Source organism: Ambystoma mexicanum, chromosome 6q (assembly GCF_040938575.1).
Source record: "Ambystoma mexicanum isolate Mex_15411 chromosome 6q, UKY_AmexF1_1, whole genome shotgun sequence".
NCBI lineage: Eukaryota > Metazoa > Chordata > Amphibia > Caudata > Ambystomatidae > Ambystoma > Ambystoma mexicanum.
The window spans coordinates 1139273143-1139287456 of NC_090937.1; the positions used below are offsets into that span (position 1 = coordinate 1139273143).

A 14314-nucleotide genomic window follows, 5' to 3' on the forward strand; every position below is an offset into this window, starting at 1 on the left:
TGGTATGTCAGTTTAAAAAGGGAAAACGTAAATAGGAACAAAATGCCCGTGCGTTGTGTTTTCCAGCGTGTCTCCAGCTGCAGTAATGAAAATAATGTACAGGGTGCATTTTGCTTACTATTGTATAGCATTGAATTAATTATTTTCAGTGCTATGATAAGCAAAATGAACGTGGCACCGCCGCCGTAATAATTGCGCTTTCAATCCAATGATATGGAATGAAAGCACTATTATTATAGTGGTGCAGGCAGTGGGCTCGAACATTTCGCGCCGTTTCGGGGTCTCTTCATATTTTCCACCTTATTGGCTACCGGCGGCAGCCAATCAGGTGGAGAATATGACGGGACCCGGAAAGAATCTCAAAATTCCTGAGATTCAAGGAACTTTTCCGGAGACCCGGAGAAATAATTGAAATTTCGGAGTCTGCGAAAAAATTTCGGAGGTTATATAGGTATGCTCAGGGGGCTGGTGCAGTGCGATGTCCATGGCCAGCCCCCCCCCATACACTGCACCTGTAACTGAAGAAGTCGGTTCAGTGTCCCCCCCCCCAAGCAACTATGTCCCTGGATCCAGGACATAACAGTAATTATGGAGATGTGTAGTCACTTCCAGTGACATCATGGATGTCAAGGTCATATGATGTAACATCCTGTGTTGTCATCCTGAGAAATTAGTACTCGCTCCTTACAATTTTTAAATGTTGAGCGTTCGGTATTTAAACAGTGCTCTGCGTCCCTTTGCTTATGCCGTGAGTTATAGCTTTTCCATGCAGAACCTGAACATAAGGGGTTTTACCTCACAGTGACCGGCGTAGGAATAATGCATACTTTGTGTTTGTCTCGGATTTTCAATAAAGCATAAAAAGAATACGGGGGAGGAGTTATGAAGGTTAGCGTCCGTTTTCGCTCTCTAGTAGGTTGGTAAAGTGAAAAAGCGAATTTTCTTTTATATACAGGATGCAACAGAAGAAATCCGCGTATGAGACGACAAAACGCTTCAAGAATCACCAATCCGCCTTTTCGGGTATAAAGTGAACTACGTAAAGGCTGTAACCTTTGACCTGGCAATATGGCGGCGCCCTGTGTAGCTGTCACAGACATGCAAAGATTTGTGATCATCTCGGTTTCATGGAGAAATGGAGGCTTTGCTACATCTTAGGTGCGGACGCAAAAGAAGAGGTGAGGGCAGCGTTTGGCCGCAGAAGCACATGCGCCTTCTTCTTACATGGGGGTGAGGGACTGCAGGCAAAATAAATAAAATTAAGGACACATTATTCAGAGAAATATGATGTTAACAGGGAGGCGTGTTGTAAAACCACAATGTATCTACTCACTGTGCAGAGGGTTGTAGGTGAAAACGATTGAAATAAGTATACCTCCTTTGCAGATTGGGGAGAGCAGCACATGTAGCCCCTCTGCTACGCCCGTGGGGGGGAGAGTGGGGGGAGAGGAGACAACACAGCTGGAGCAGCCTTTATGTTTGTAGGGGATGTGCCAGGTACGGCGCCGGGGTAGTTTCACTCTGTCAAACGACAGGGGACTCGAGCCTCCGGTTTGCCCCTAACAACCGCCCCCATGTTGCCAGGCAGCAGTCATTTAACATGGCAATATATTCCTTTCTCTATTTTCGATCTGCAGCTTAAAAAGAGCCCTTCTGCCGTCACTTCCCTCGGGATATACAGAAGTATTAACACCTCATTGCCTTTTAACACTGGATCCTCCACATCAGCAACTTGCCAACAAAGTAGGGTTTATAGCTATTTGGTGGGCATTTAGTGTTTCAGCTCTTGGCTGACTGTCCATCCTCTCGTGATAACCTTTGTCGCCATTGTAAGGTATGCACCACAGTGGTGCCTCAGACTGTTGTCGCTCTAAGCAGGGGCCCCAAACAATTGTTTTGAAAGCCCTCCACGCCCCCTCACATCTTCAGCTGGGCCTGGGGATGTCACTAGCTCAGACAAAGGAGGAAAGCACATGAGGCACATGATGACTTGTGCATAGAACTCCACGCGTATTCAATGCTCCACACCAAAGGGCTGAAAGTAGGGTAAAATAAAACATGTCTGTGAAGTGTTAATACCTTTTGTAGAGGTATTTGGCTGGCACGAATACATTTTAAAGTCACATAACTTTAATTTTTTGAAGATTGATGCTTTCTTAGAGAATATATGCATGCCATCAGCCTCCCCTTGCAGCTTCATTCTGTGAGAAAACCCTAGCCTAGACAAATCAAGCAGCAGATTAAAAAAGACAAGTGGGGACCTGAACCGAAAATGACCACTTAAAAAAAGCCATTTGTTATTTTTTTAAATTTGATTTACAGTTTTTGCAAAGAAGAAAAAGAAACAACAATCCTTTGACAGCAAAGTGCAAATGTAGTTGACACCCAGGATTGCAACTGCAACGAGGTGATACGAATTAGCATGCTGCTTGATACTACAAGGTCAGAGGAAGGGGACTGCAAAGACAAGCCTGTAACATTCCAGATACAAAACACACCTTTAATATACTAAGTTAAAGAAGTGTTTGCTTTACAATAAGACTGCCAACATTAGTGCTTCAGGGGTTCGGAGTTCCTCTGGGAGATTAACCCATTTTAAAAAGAAAGAGTTCAAAGGTCATTGTGCCATCCCTGCCATCGAATGTTGGGTACTTGCATCATAGGCTATTAATTTGTATCAAATGGCAAAGTGTAAACATCACGTTAGGTATTGGCATCAACCTCCAGATACTGCAAAGCTAGGTATTCCATTGATCAGGAATTGACAATAAATGCTAGGTACTAAGGCAATTAACTGGGGCAGGTGGGCACCACCATTAGTACAACTTTTGGAGCAATTTATGAAAAACTGAAACAAACTACCAGCAGCATCGTAGTACAACCCTGGCCAATTAGCGTAATCAATGCAAAGTCAATATCCTAGGAACCACATTTTAGAAAACTACCTGCTTACACAAAACGCTCAATGAGCTTAGACCATGTGGTTCTGTAGATTATATTGCGGAATGTGAAAGAAACGAACAAGATTCACAGATATAACTCGTGGATAATATAAAGTGGTCAGATCTTTAATGATCTCATTCAAGGAGGACAGAAGTGGTATTTTACAGATCTGCCTGTGCATTTCGGACTTAGTCCATCATCGGGGCAACCTATGTGCAAACACCATATGTACAAAATAAAAAATGACACGTCCACAATGCATGGTGAACGTAAACAAAAAAGTAATGAATGAAAAAAGACAGAAAAAGAGAGTTTTGGAATTGACCATTAATTATAGTATTTTAATGTAATGTTCATGTTACATTCTCATAATTGATGATACGTGCAACTGTCAAGATCTTTGAAGTGTCTGGTAGCGTGTCGCTGACAACTATATCCAGAGCCTTAATTGAAGCATTAGTCTTCATTTCTTCTCGTGCTTGCTTTCGCTTTAGAGAGGACTGTAAATATCAAGTGAGTGGGCGCGAAGTGTCAGCTGAGTGTTTGGTGTGCAGGTTAACCAGTTTACATTACCACCCAATACGGGGATTACGCTCTGATAGAACACACCAGGCCACAAAACACTCTCAACAGTGCTCCACGCTGCACTGCATTGCAATAAAGTCGTCCTGAAATAAGTAGGACATTTATATTTTTGTTTATTCAGTATAAGTAAAGGTGGACGACTAAAAAACAATTGCCATGACAGGTACGCTGTGTAAGCAGTGAGAGCAATCCCTGCAAAGACCCTCTGCAATAAGTGAAGCAGGCTGTGTGTGAGGTGACTGCGGGTCTGCAGAGAGTGCTGTGTAATTTGGTGGTAACTTCTTATCTCCTTACCTATGGGGTGATTTGGTTGCACTGTGCGACTGTAGGTTTTGACACCCTTGAGCCTGGCTAAGACTCCCTCACAAACGGCAACATGTGCTTGGCAACATATGAACATTCAACTACAAGGAATTGACTGTGAGTGAGGTGACTGCGGGTCCTTGACCTTTTAGCCTCACTGTCATGCGTTTCAGGCCCTGGTCTTTGTGGCCATCCTGGCGTTTGTCGCTGTGTCTGCTGTAAATTGCGATCCTCTCCAACATGGTGCCCTTCATCGGATCACAGTGTGTTTTCGCCATTCTAGTTGTCCAGAGCCGCCTTTTTGTTTTTGGGGAACTTTCGCTTTCACTGGATTATATGCCGGTATGGGGAACAGCCGCTTCACATCCCAACGCTAGATAACAGCTTGCCTAGCTCAGCGCTTCTCCTTCCTTCTGTCCTGGCATTCTGTTTTCCTTATTTTGTTCAGCCTTCCATGTTATCCTGTCTCCTTTTGGATTCTCCCATTGATCTGCATCTTCGTTATTGTGTGTGCTGCCTTAAGTCTGCTCCGCCACATTCTGAATCCTTGCCATACTGCTGCCATATTGTTACCTTCAATCAACCTGGGATTTCCCTGTTTGTTAGGGTTTTTCCTGTTAACCCCTACAGTATCCTCCTAGTGGGCAGTGTAGCTTCTGGAGAGAGTGAGAAACCTGAGGCGTTTTTCCCATGCTATTCCCGGGGATCCCTGACTCATGTGGCCAGGGAAGGGCCATTGCTCTTGGATCCCAACAAGTGAGGGAGGATCACCTGGGAAGGGGTGACTGTGGGGAGACTGTGGGAGGAATGTCCCCCCGTTCCAGTGCATCCCTACCCAACGTCCCCTCTGTCATTATGGGAGACTTTTGACAGCAACCCATTTGTACACAACACTACAGTTACCCCCTGTACCCTAACCAAAACCCACATAGTTTTTCCAGTACCCTTCGGGAAAAACTATGGCTCCCATAATCCCTTCACACTGTTTTTTCCTAAAACCACTGGGACGAGAAAGAGACAAACCAGAGCCACGAGATTGCCCATAGGAACCAATGTACTATGAGTTCCTATGGGCAGTCTCCATTTTGTCCCACTAATGAGGCCAGGCAAGGTCAGGCCTCCTGTTGCAATCATTCCCACCTGAAAGCTATTAACCTTCCCAGTCAGTATAAAAGGCTGGGCACACAAGCATACTCTGAGCGAGCTGGGAATGCTGGGGGGTGCAGAGAAGCCAGAGGAGAATTCGAGCTGGAGAGACCCTTGGAGGCCTGGAGGAAGAAGGGACTGCCCAGGCACTGGATCTGTGAGTATAGGGGAGGCTGCAGTGTGGTCGCAGCTGTACCTCCAGAGAACCAAACCAGGGGCAGCTGGGGTTGCCTGGCGGTACCCACACCAGAGCTCCTCTGCTGGGCAATCCAGGAGAGCCCAGGCTTCAGAGGGGCAGGTCCCGATCTTAACTCATCATCCCTTGAACTCCTGCAGCTCCCAAAGCCCTGTAATGCTCTTTTGGGGTGCTGGTGAAGTGGGAGCAAACCGAGTGGTGCATTCTGGGACATTAAGTCCAAAGACTTACATTTTACAAATCCAGAGGGAGATCCGTGTGAGTCGTAGAGGGGACCGAGCCCGGCTGAGGGAGACCCTAAGAGGTGGAGCTATGCTGGTGAAACCCACATTGTGTATGCAAGATGGCGTGTCCACAATATTCATACTTAGTGTATGCAAGATACCTGCAGTTCTCGCGCACTAGAGCAAGAGGCAGGGATGTTGAGCAGACATTGTGGTGTTGACCATGGCTCCCTGATCAAAGCTGCAAACGCAGCTGGTGAGTTGAAGTAAACAAGTGTAAGGCCGGGCTGCAAAGAAGCGGCTGAAGTGAAGATAGAAGTATGAACTGAAATTATTTGTGATGAGAACACACTAGTAGTGTTTACAGAAACCTGATTGGTCAATCTGCGGGCTATACAAACTGGTATAGCCCGCAGATTGAATATAGCTGTTTATCTTTGCTGGCGTCGACCATTACAGCCCAGAAAATGTGCTCGCTGAGGAGGGCGTGCTGCTCGAACCCCTTGCTAGGTGACTGAAACTGGGCTCCCGGCATCCAACACTAATTAGCCAGACTGCGTTGTGTGATGGCTTGGTCGGATAAGAGTGGGGATTGAAGGAGGGAGCCGCATGCCAGCAGCTAAATTCAATCCCAGAATGAAAGGCAAGGAGAAAAACAGACTCTGCCTCTCCTCTACTGAGGGGGCATCAACGGCACTTGTCAAATTGTGTGCTAATACAAAACATTGGAGGGATTTTCTAGAGTTTTTTTTAGAATTGTTTGTTTTGTTTGTATTACATAAAGTACTAACATGCACGTTTAAATATTTCGGGAAAAGCCACAGGCGTTAAACACCCAAGCCCTCCATTATCAATCAAGACATCCATGCATTTTCTCAACTAGTTTCTCATGTTTAATTTTACCCAGAACACCAACCGTACGTTCTCTCCTATCGTACTCCTCTGTGCCCAGAGTGCATGATTCGGGATGCATCCCTGGGTGAGGCCTTCCCTTTCACTGCCTTCCATGTGCAAGCTACGGTACCTGTGACAGTCAGTGAAGTGTGATTGCATTGCCTCTCTGTCTGGGCATTCCATATATTGCTCTGTGACCCTTTACATTTCTCAGTGGATTATTTGACCAGTTTGGCTAGGTCTCCTGTCTGTAAGTGACATTTTCTAATGGCAATCTTACAACCGATCGAGTTATGCAGCTGCACTTATCTGTCTGCTTAGCAGGTTACTGGTGAGATAGCTCATCTGTGTAGGTGTTTGCTGCAAAAATAAGACCTATTTAATTGAAGTACAAAAAATGTGAGCAAAATTTATTTACCATTTTTCAATTCTTTTGTACTTCAATTGAACATGTCTCATTCATTCAACTTTAAGTAAACACAGAGGGTGTTCTAATAGCTTTAGAGACCTGCAGCTCGGGCCATACTGGGCGTTATGGCCCCTCACACCTCATATTCAGGGCTCACAACACCCGGTATGTCCATCGCTGCAGGTCTATAAAGCTATATTAATGAACTTTGATAAACGGTGAGTGCTGTGGAGTGACCTGGTCAGGCATATTGCAAGTTCCCAGTCGAAGGTCCTTGTAGGATGCTTGCCTTATCTATGGAATGAGAGTTGTGAACCACAGAAGCAAAATAATCGAAGTAGTAATGCGAAGGTCTAGCTAAAACCCTTGACACAGTTGAAAGTCTTCGATTTCATAAACTTGTGATTAATAACCGATTCGAGCCTGACTGAGGCAGATTGGTTGGTATTAAGGAACTTGTGATCGAAAAGGTCCGAGTCCGGCTGATCGAGACCTTGGACAGATTAAGAAACTGAGTTGAAAGAAGGAAAAGTTGTTAACGGCAAGTCCGAACCCGACTGAGGGAGATTTGCGAACGCATGATAAAAGGGGTCTGAGCTCGGCTGTGGGAGATCTGTGAAGTGATGTAAACTTGTATATGAAAAGTCCGAGACTGATCAAAGGAGACCTATGGTGAACCTTTCATCCTGGAGAGAAGGAGCGTTAGTTTGTGTTGAACTGTGAAATGAAATTTGTCTCCTCCACACTCCAGACACCCTGTGAACAAGAGACTATGGCATGAGAAAGAGACTTGCTTGTGAAAGGCCCTGGCCTGTGTCTTGAACTGCATCCTCGTGCCCCAGAAGCCAGAGTGTACCCCTTGTCCTGTGCTCAAAACGTGGGGAAGGGAACCCGAGAACTCAAGTCATTCTGACCCATTACTTTTTTAACACAATTTCTTTCAAGACATGTTTTCTCGCACACATTTATTATACTAGTGTAAGGGCAGGCAATAGGTTTTTGTTAGTTTAGGCCATTTTGTTTTGATGGACACTACTAGGACTGTTTTTATTTATTATTTGTTGGTTTAGGGTGCTCCCATTCTTAGATATTGGGCTAGTTAGGTGTTTTCCAACCCTGATTTGTTCCCTTGCAAGAGGCTCTCCCCTATCTCTGTGACTCCAGATCCCGTTGGGCAAGCCGGCGTACTCCATCTCTAGCTCCCCCTTTTCGCAGGAAACCTCGGGGGAGCTCAAAACCTGACACTCAGTAAGAATTTGTAATTACTTATTCAAACTCTTTGAGAATGGTGGCAGTTTTAAAGAAGTAAAGGGAGCCAACAGCCGGGTGAAACAGATTCTGGCCAAATGTTAGACTTGACTCCTTATCCATGTGCAGTAGCCGTCGACAAGGGCTGTTTCCCTAATGGTCAGTGTTTTTAAAGAATCTTACGGTGCAACCACCTATGGAAGTGGCTCTCCTGATATTGACAGAACTATCTGCAAACTTGTCACATGTAAAGCCACAGACCCCTCAACAAAGAAGTGGGAAGTGTCAGAAGCGGGATGGGGGGGAATAGTGAACAATGGCACACACAAAGGCATTCAAGTAAGGGAAAGTACAGAAGGTGTACCCCGCACTTGTGTAGAGGTGAATCGGTATACGACCAATGATAGTGGCCGGATTACCCATATACTGGAGAGTAATAGTGTAGCAGACTTGGTATCCGTTGTTTTGATACTGGCACCTGTAATCTTGCACGAATTAGGCAAGCAAGTTCGTCTCTTGCTAGATTTTAAATACAACCTGGTGGACTACACTAGAGATACTTTTCGATTCTGAAGAGTTGACAGAAATCTTGCTCCATCGTCCATGTCAAATAGTATTGCCAAGTGATGTTATGAGCTCACCGACACTTTGTGCTGTACCCGTTTTACCTGACATCATGGGTTTGAAACTGACAGAAGAGGTTGAAGGGGTTGGGGCCATTAACAATACAAGAAAACGTAATCACCCCATTAAGGGTGTTTCTTTGGGGAGTGTCCGCATGGAAACTGTTCCAGACCTTACAATTGTAGATGAATTATCCTTTCCAGTGTTAGCCCCTTTGTTAGATACAATAGACAGAGGATATGATACCTTGAACTTTGAACTGTGGGCGGTCCGTATGGTATTGAAAGAGCTTAGTGCCAAAGTACATTTTATTTAGGGATTTATTACTGCAACAAGTTTGAGTCAAAGAAATCGAGACAGAAGGGGCAGGGTTTCTCCAAAAGAAGCTGCAAGTACCGGGATTCCAGAAATTAAGCATAGCTATACAAGGATCTTTGGAAGTTATTGACTGACTTGCTGCTCCCTTACCAGATGACAGTATGTTAGTTGAATCGGTGGTACAACCGGTTAAAATGAAATGTATGGTGGCACAAGACACACCACGGAAAGAGTTACTTCCAGTAGTATCTATCCTGGGTGCAGGTAATATTGAGGCAGAGGGGGAAGTAGTCTACTAATTCTAAACAGTAGTATGATAGAACTCCTGATCTTAGTACAGAAGCCAGCAATAATCCAGGAAATGGGTAAGAATCAAAGGAAATCAAAAAATTGCAAAGCACCACGAAAGCAGCAGAATAATGGGTCACGAAAATGTTAGCACCAAATGAGGTTAAAGGTGGATCAAACAATTGGGAAACAGGTGATGCTGAATAGATCAGAGAAGCCGTCTTTGAAGTTGAAAACAAAAGCTCAAGAATTTCTCCAAATAAAGGACACTGTTTATTCAGGCAGTTTTATAAAAGGCCAAGGAGCTATCTCACAATATATGAACCCTGTAGCAGGGGGTGATAGACATTTTACTTGGGCCCAAGGAGCTATGTACCCAAGTTTTTATGAGTCCCAAGATTTGGACCATAGGAGAGGAAGTATTTGAGGAAAGGAAACGGGACAGTCGGTTAAAGGTGGGTAAGCGGAAATGCTGGGATTTAAACAACCTGTGCCCTAAACCACAATTGAAGAGCATGTTACGCCCTGCTCCCACTCCATTAAAAAGAGAGGAAGTCCAAGTAGAGCCACCGAAACTTTGTCCAATGTTTAGGACCCTGGAGGAGAAGAGGTGGGTGCCTACATTGAATTTACATACAAGGGGCAGCATTCAGCATATAAATGACCCACTGGCGCAGGCAACAAAAGTAGAAAATAGAAGCCTGACGGTAAGGAAGGGAAGAGGCAGTGCTAAAGAAGCAGGAAAGGGGAACGGGAAGACAGATGGTGAAGCGCTTCATCTATATTTGGGTCACCTTTTCAAAAGACTAGAAAGGACCCCTTTAAACCGTCAATATATTCTGTCCCTGTTCTTTGAAGCCCCAAGCCTGCGCTTGGTACATTCTAATGACATCCAGCTGGGCGAGTTTGTTTATGAAGACTGTGTCGACGGTGTAAAAGTATGTTTGCGCCCACCGATAATAAAGAATGCGATTTTGGCTGAATGCAAAGATTTATCTCTGGGGTACAAAGTGTTTTAAAATTTGGATCAGTGTGTCCCAAGTCTTCTAACCTGCTGCCCAAGTGAAGAGGAGGTAACAAAAAACATATGATGATTAGGTTGTTTTACAAGAGGGGTCACCCAATTCACTGGAAAAAAGGTAAAGCCAATTAAACAACCTGAGAGGTCAGCTATTATTGGGCCATGATCATTGACAATTAATGCCACTAGACAACCAGTAGTATGCATGAGACCCTCTAGCTCGTATATTCTCTTGGAACTCAAGCGGCCTCTCTTAATATAATTAAAAAAAAAAAAGAATTCTGTAATCATTTAACATTGTTTGCCTGCATCCTCATGATCTGTCCACCCATAATGGATGGCTATGAGGTGCATTTTAATAAAGGTAAACGGGGTTTAAAGGGTCACCCCTACAGAGGTTTGCTTACAGCTGTGAAGCGTAACCAGGTTTTTTTTGGGAGACATATTGCAACAGAGGAGTGACTTGCTTGTGATCATGTTAACATAGGAAGAGTCAGTGTTGTGTGATATATTGACCCACTCAAAAGTATTTCACCATATCACCAAACTGCATTTGCGCAAGAAACAGCAACCTGGCTGCACTAGCTACTGTGCGCACCAGGACCTCAAAACTGCGTTTTGGCAGCAACAAAAAAGATGGCTGCACCGTCCTGCCAAGCACAATTCAGGCCAGATGGAACCAGGGGACACACTGAAGCAGTGTGCCAGTGTGTGCTGAAACATAAATGGAAGAAGTGAAAAGGCAGCACTGCTTTGCTGAAAACCCAAAATTCCCTATCAAAATGAAACTTTTCACCCTTTAAAAATGCTGCTTTGACGCTAATTCCATCTGAAACCACTGTGTTTAAAAAGGCACTGTCATGCCCAGGATATTTCACTGTGCTTCACCAAAACCAGGCATAATTCCTGAGTGACAGGCTCAGTCAAACCAACTCTGAGAGAAATCAATAAGCAACTTCCCTTTCACTCACACAGGAACACGCGTTTATTTATTTCCAAAAGTATCCAGGCTCATCAGTTCAAAGAGACTTATAGGCCGATTCATGGAATTAATGTGCACCGAAAAAACGGCGCACGCGTGCGAAAACGTGCGATTCGCAGAGAAATAGCGAAAATCGCAGTGCAAGTGCGATTATCGCACATAAAACATTGCACATCAATTCATGGAAGTCCGTGCACGCGCGAAATGTGGGATGTGCGCTGAAAAAGTGTGCGGCGCACGCTGGCGCACAGGTCATCGAACGCCGTGCGATAAGGCCACAGCGAATTCGCACATAGCGCGGCGCACATAACAAAAGTAGGCGTAACACGGGGCGTCACACGCAGAATGGGGAACAACTTGTGAAAATGTGGCCGTCACGGGGGAAGTACAGGAGGCAAGTGCGCAGAACGCCCACACGCTCGCCTACAACAGGTATTCATGGAATCGAATAGGGAAAAACAGCGCACGGCCAAAGACGCGCACAGGCCCATACATGTCCGCCACACGAAAGCAGGCGGTAGCGTCCCTGCGCAGGAAAAAAATGTGCGCCAAAGTCCTACATGCGCGGGAAGGCCCATACGCGATCGGGCCTGGGGGAGCGTGTGCGTGTATTTCAGGGGTGCGTGTGAAGTTCCACATGCGATTGGACTGGGCGCGTGTATTTCAGGGGTGCGCGAGAAGTTTCTCACACGCGATTGGCCTGGGCGCATGTATTTCAGGGGCTCACGGGTGTTTTCACACGCGATCGGGCCTGGGGGAGCGGGGTACGTGTATTCCAGGGGCTCGCGGGTGTTTTTACACGCGATCGGGCCTGGGGGAGCGGGTACGTGTATTTCAGGGGCTCGCGGGTGTTTTCACACGCGATCGGGCCTCAGGGAGCGGGGTACGTGTATTTCAGGGGCTCGCGGGTGTTTTCACACGCGATCGGGCCTGGGGGAGTGGGGTACGTGTATTTCAGGGGCTCGCGGGTGTTTTCACACGCGATCAGGCCTGGGGGAACGTGCTATGTGTATTTCAGGGGCTCGCGGGTGTTTTCACACGCGATCGGGCCTGGGGGAGCGGGGTAGGTGTATTTCAGGGGCTCGCGAGTGTTTTCACACGCGATCGGGCCTGGGAGAGCGGGCTACGTGTATTTCAGGGGCTCGCAGGTGTTTTAACACGCGATCGGGCCTGGGGGAGCGGGCTACGTGTATTTCAGGGGTTCGCGTGAAGTTTATCACGCGATCGGGCCTGGGGGGTAGCGGGGTATCACTCACGAAACGTCACAGACGCGCTTACGCTGTAAGGGCCTTTGGTCCAATGAAATCGCGTACGCGTGCTGACGCGCTTACGCGCTAAGGGCCTTTCCTCGATTTTAACGCTGACGTGCAGGATATTCGCGTGCCAAATCACTCCGTATCAAGCTGGCCACGCGAAAGCACACGGAAGACCACGCTCCTGCCCAGAAGGCCGATTTACTGCCCCCCCAGTGCCCCGAGCAGCCTCCCACGTGCCATCTGCTGCTGCCTGCCTGCCTGCCTGCTGCCACCGTGCCCTGCCATTTGGTGCCTGCACATCAGCCATCTGCAGGGGTCCAGTTGCTGTGTCCACCCCTGCTGGAACAGAAGACTCCCGACTCGGATAACATCGCTCCACAGCCCAGCCCCAGGACCCAGTTGCCCACCCACTCCTGCCCCTGGGGTTGCCATGTCGGGCACATCAACATCTGGCACCAGTGGCAACCCCTGGCCAGAGGGGCAGAGGGGCACCAGCTTCACTGCCACCGAAGTTGGTGTGCTGGTGGAGCAAGTCCTGGGGCAATATGATGCCCTCTTTGGATCGTCCCGCGCCAACAAGGAAGGACGGGAGAGGATCTGGGCCGACTGTGTGGTTGCCATCAACGCGGAGGGGGTGGCAACCCGCACCATCCAGAAGGTCAAGAAGCGCTGGGAGGACTTGAGGTCCAGGACCCTCATAAAGGCCCGGCGCCTCGTGGAGGGGGGCCGGGGCAGCATGAGTTCCATCCAGATGAGGGTCCTGGAATGCGTACACCCAGCGCTCCACGCCCAGGTCCTTGAGAGGGAGACCCGTCTGGAGTTGAGCGGTAAGTGGCCAAGCATTGCTGTGTGAGACAGGGCATGTTGCAGTGTGCTGGTTGTCTGATACTTGCCTGTATGTGTGACATAGGCCATGTACGCATGTATGTGTGCAGGGACATCATGGTAATGCATGTGCGACCAGTAATGTGTGAACCGCACGGTTGTTGCATGTGTTCAAATGCGACATGGGGAGCCCTATGCAGATTGTACACATGAGAGCATGGCAGTCTCTGTTCCTGGACATGGGTGGGGGTGAGGGATGGGTGCTGATGCCAGGTACATATATGGTATCCATGTCTGTGTGCCTGACCTGCGTGTCTGTGACTTGTGAATGCCATGGATGCATGACACATGTCTGTGACAATTTACAGATTCACTGATGCAGCCTAGTCATCCTTGTATCCACTGTGATTGGGGTGTACGGGGCCAGATGGATGTGACTGAGGTGAAGTGTGTGCATGTGATAGGCATGACCCATGATGCATGATGACGAGGGGACCCCTGGCCGTATGGAGAAGGTCCTGATTGGGGTCGCGATGCGCACGGTTGTGATTCGTGATGCCGTGCGTGCTTCCCAGGAGGAGCACGCACGTCATCACGAAGAGCACCGTGCCGACGTGGCCCAATTGGGATCGTCCATGTTCAGGGGTTTCCTGCATGTGTCGGCCAATCTGGCGGCCCTCTCCTCCTCTGTGGAGACTATACGCCAGTCGTTCTCCTTGCCGTCTTCCGGCCCAGATGCCACCAGGGCCCCCTATGGACCTGCCCTGACCAATGCAGCCAGCTCGGTGGGGATCCCATCCCTGCCACAGTCGGGAGTCAGAGGTCCAGCAGGGGTGGACACCACAGCAACTGTACCCCAGCAGATGGAGGATGTGCCAGCATCATCAGGCATGGCACGTGCATGACGGCGTCGGTGGATTCCATCAGCCTGGATGCCGTCGTGCTGGCAGAAGCAGTGGCGTCGGAGGCAGCAGCGGAGTCAACGTGGGAGGCATCATGGCTCGGGGCCATCAACACCGGAGGGGCAGGCATCGGCCGGAGGGCAGGAGGAC

The 14314-nt window shown here is 47.8% G+C and overlaps 1 protein-coding gene across 2 annotated transcripts in view; it reads left to right on the top strand.

Moving 5' to 3' along the window:
* The first annotated feature begins 1038 nt into the window (after positions 1-1038).
* GUF1 (GTP binding elongation factor GUF1) overlaps positions 1039-14314 on the top strand; it is a 719613-nt gene continuing 706337 nt past the window's right edge. For both annotated transcript variants that reach the window (XM_069631727.1, XM_069631729.1), the window contains exon 1: positions 1039-1178. The gene's annotated coding sequence lies outside the window, so the exon portion shown is untranslated. The remainder of the gene's footprint in view (positions 1179-14314) is intronic.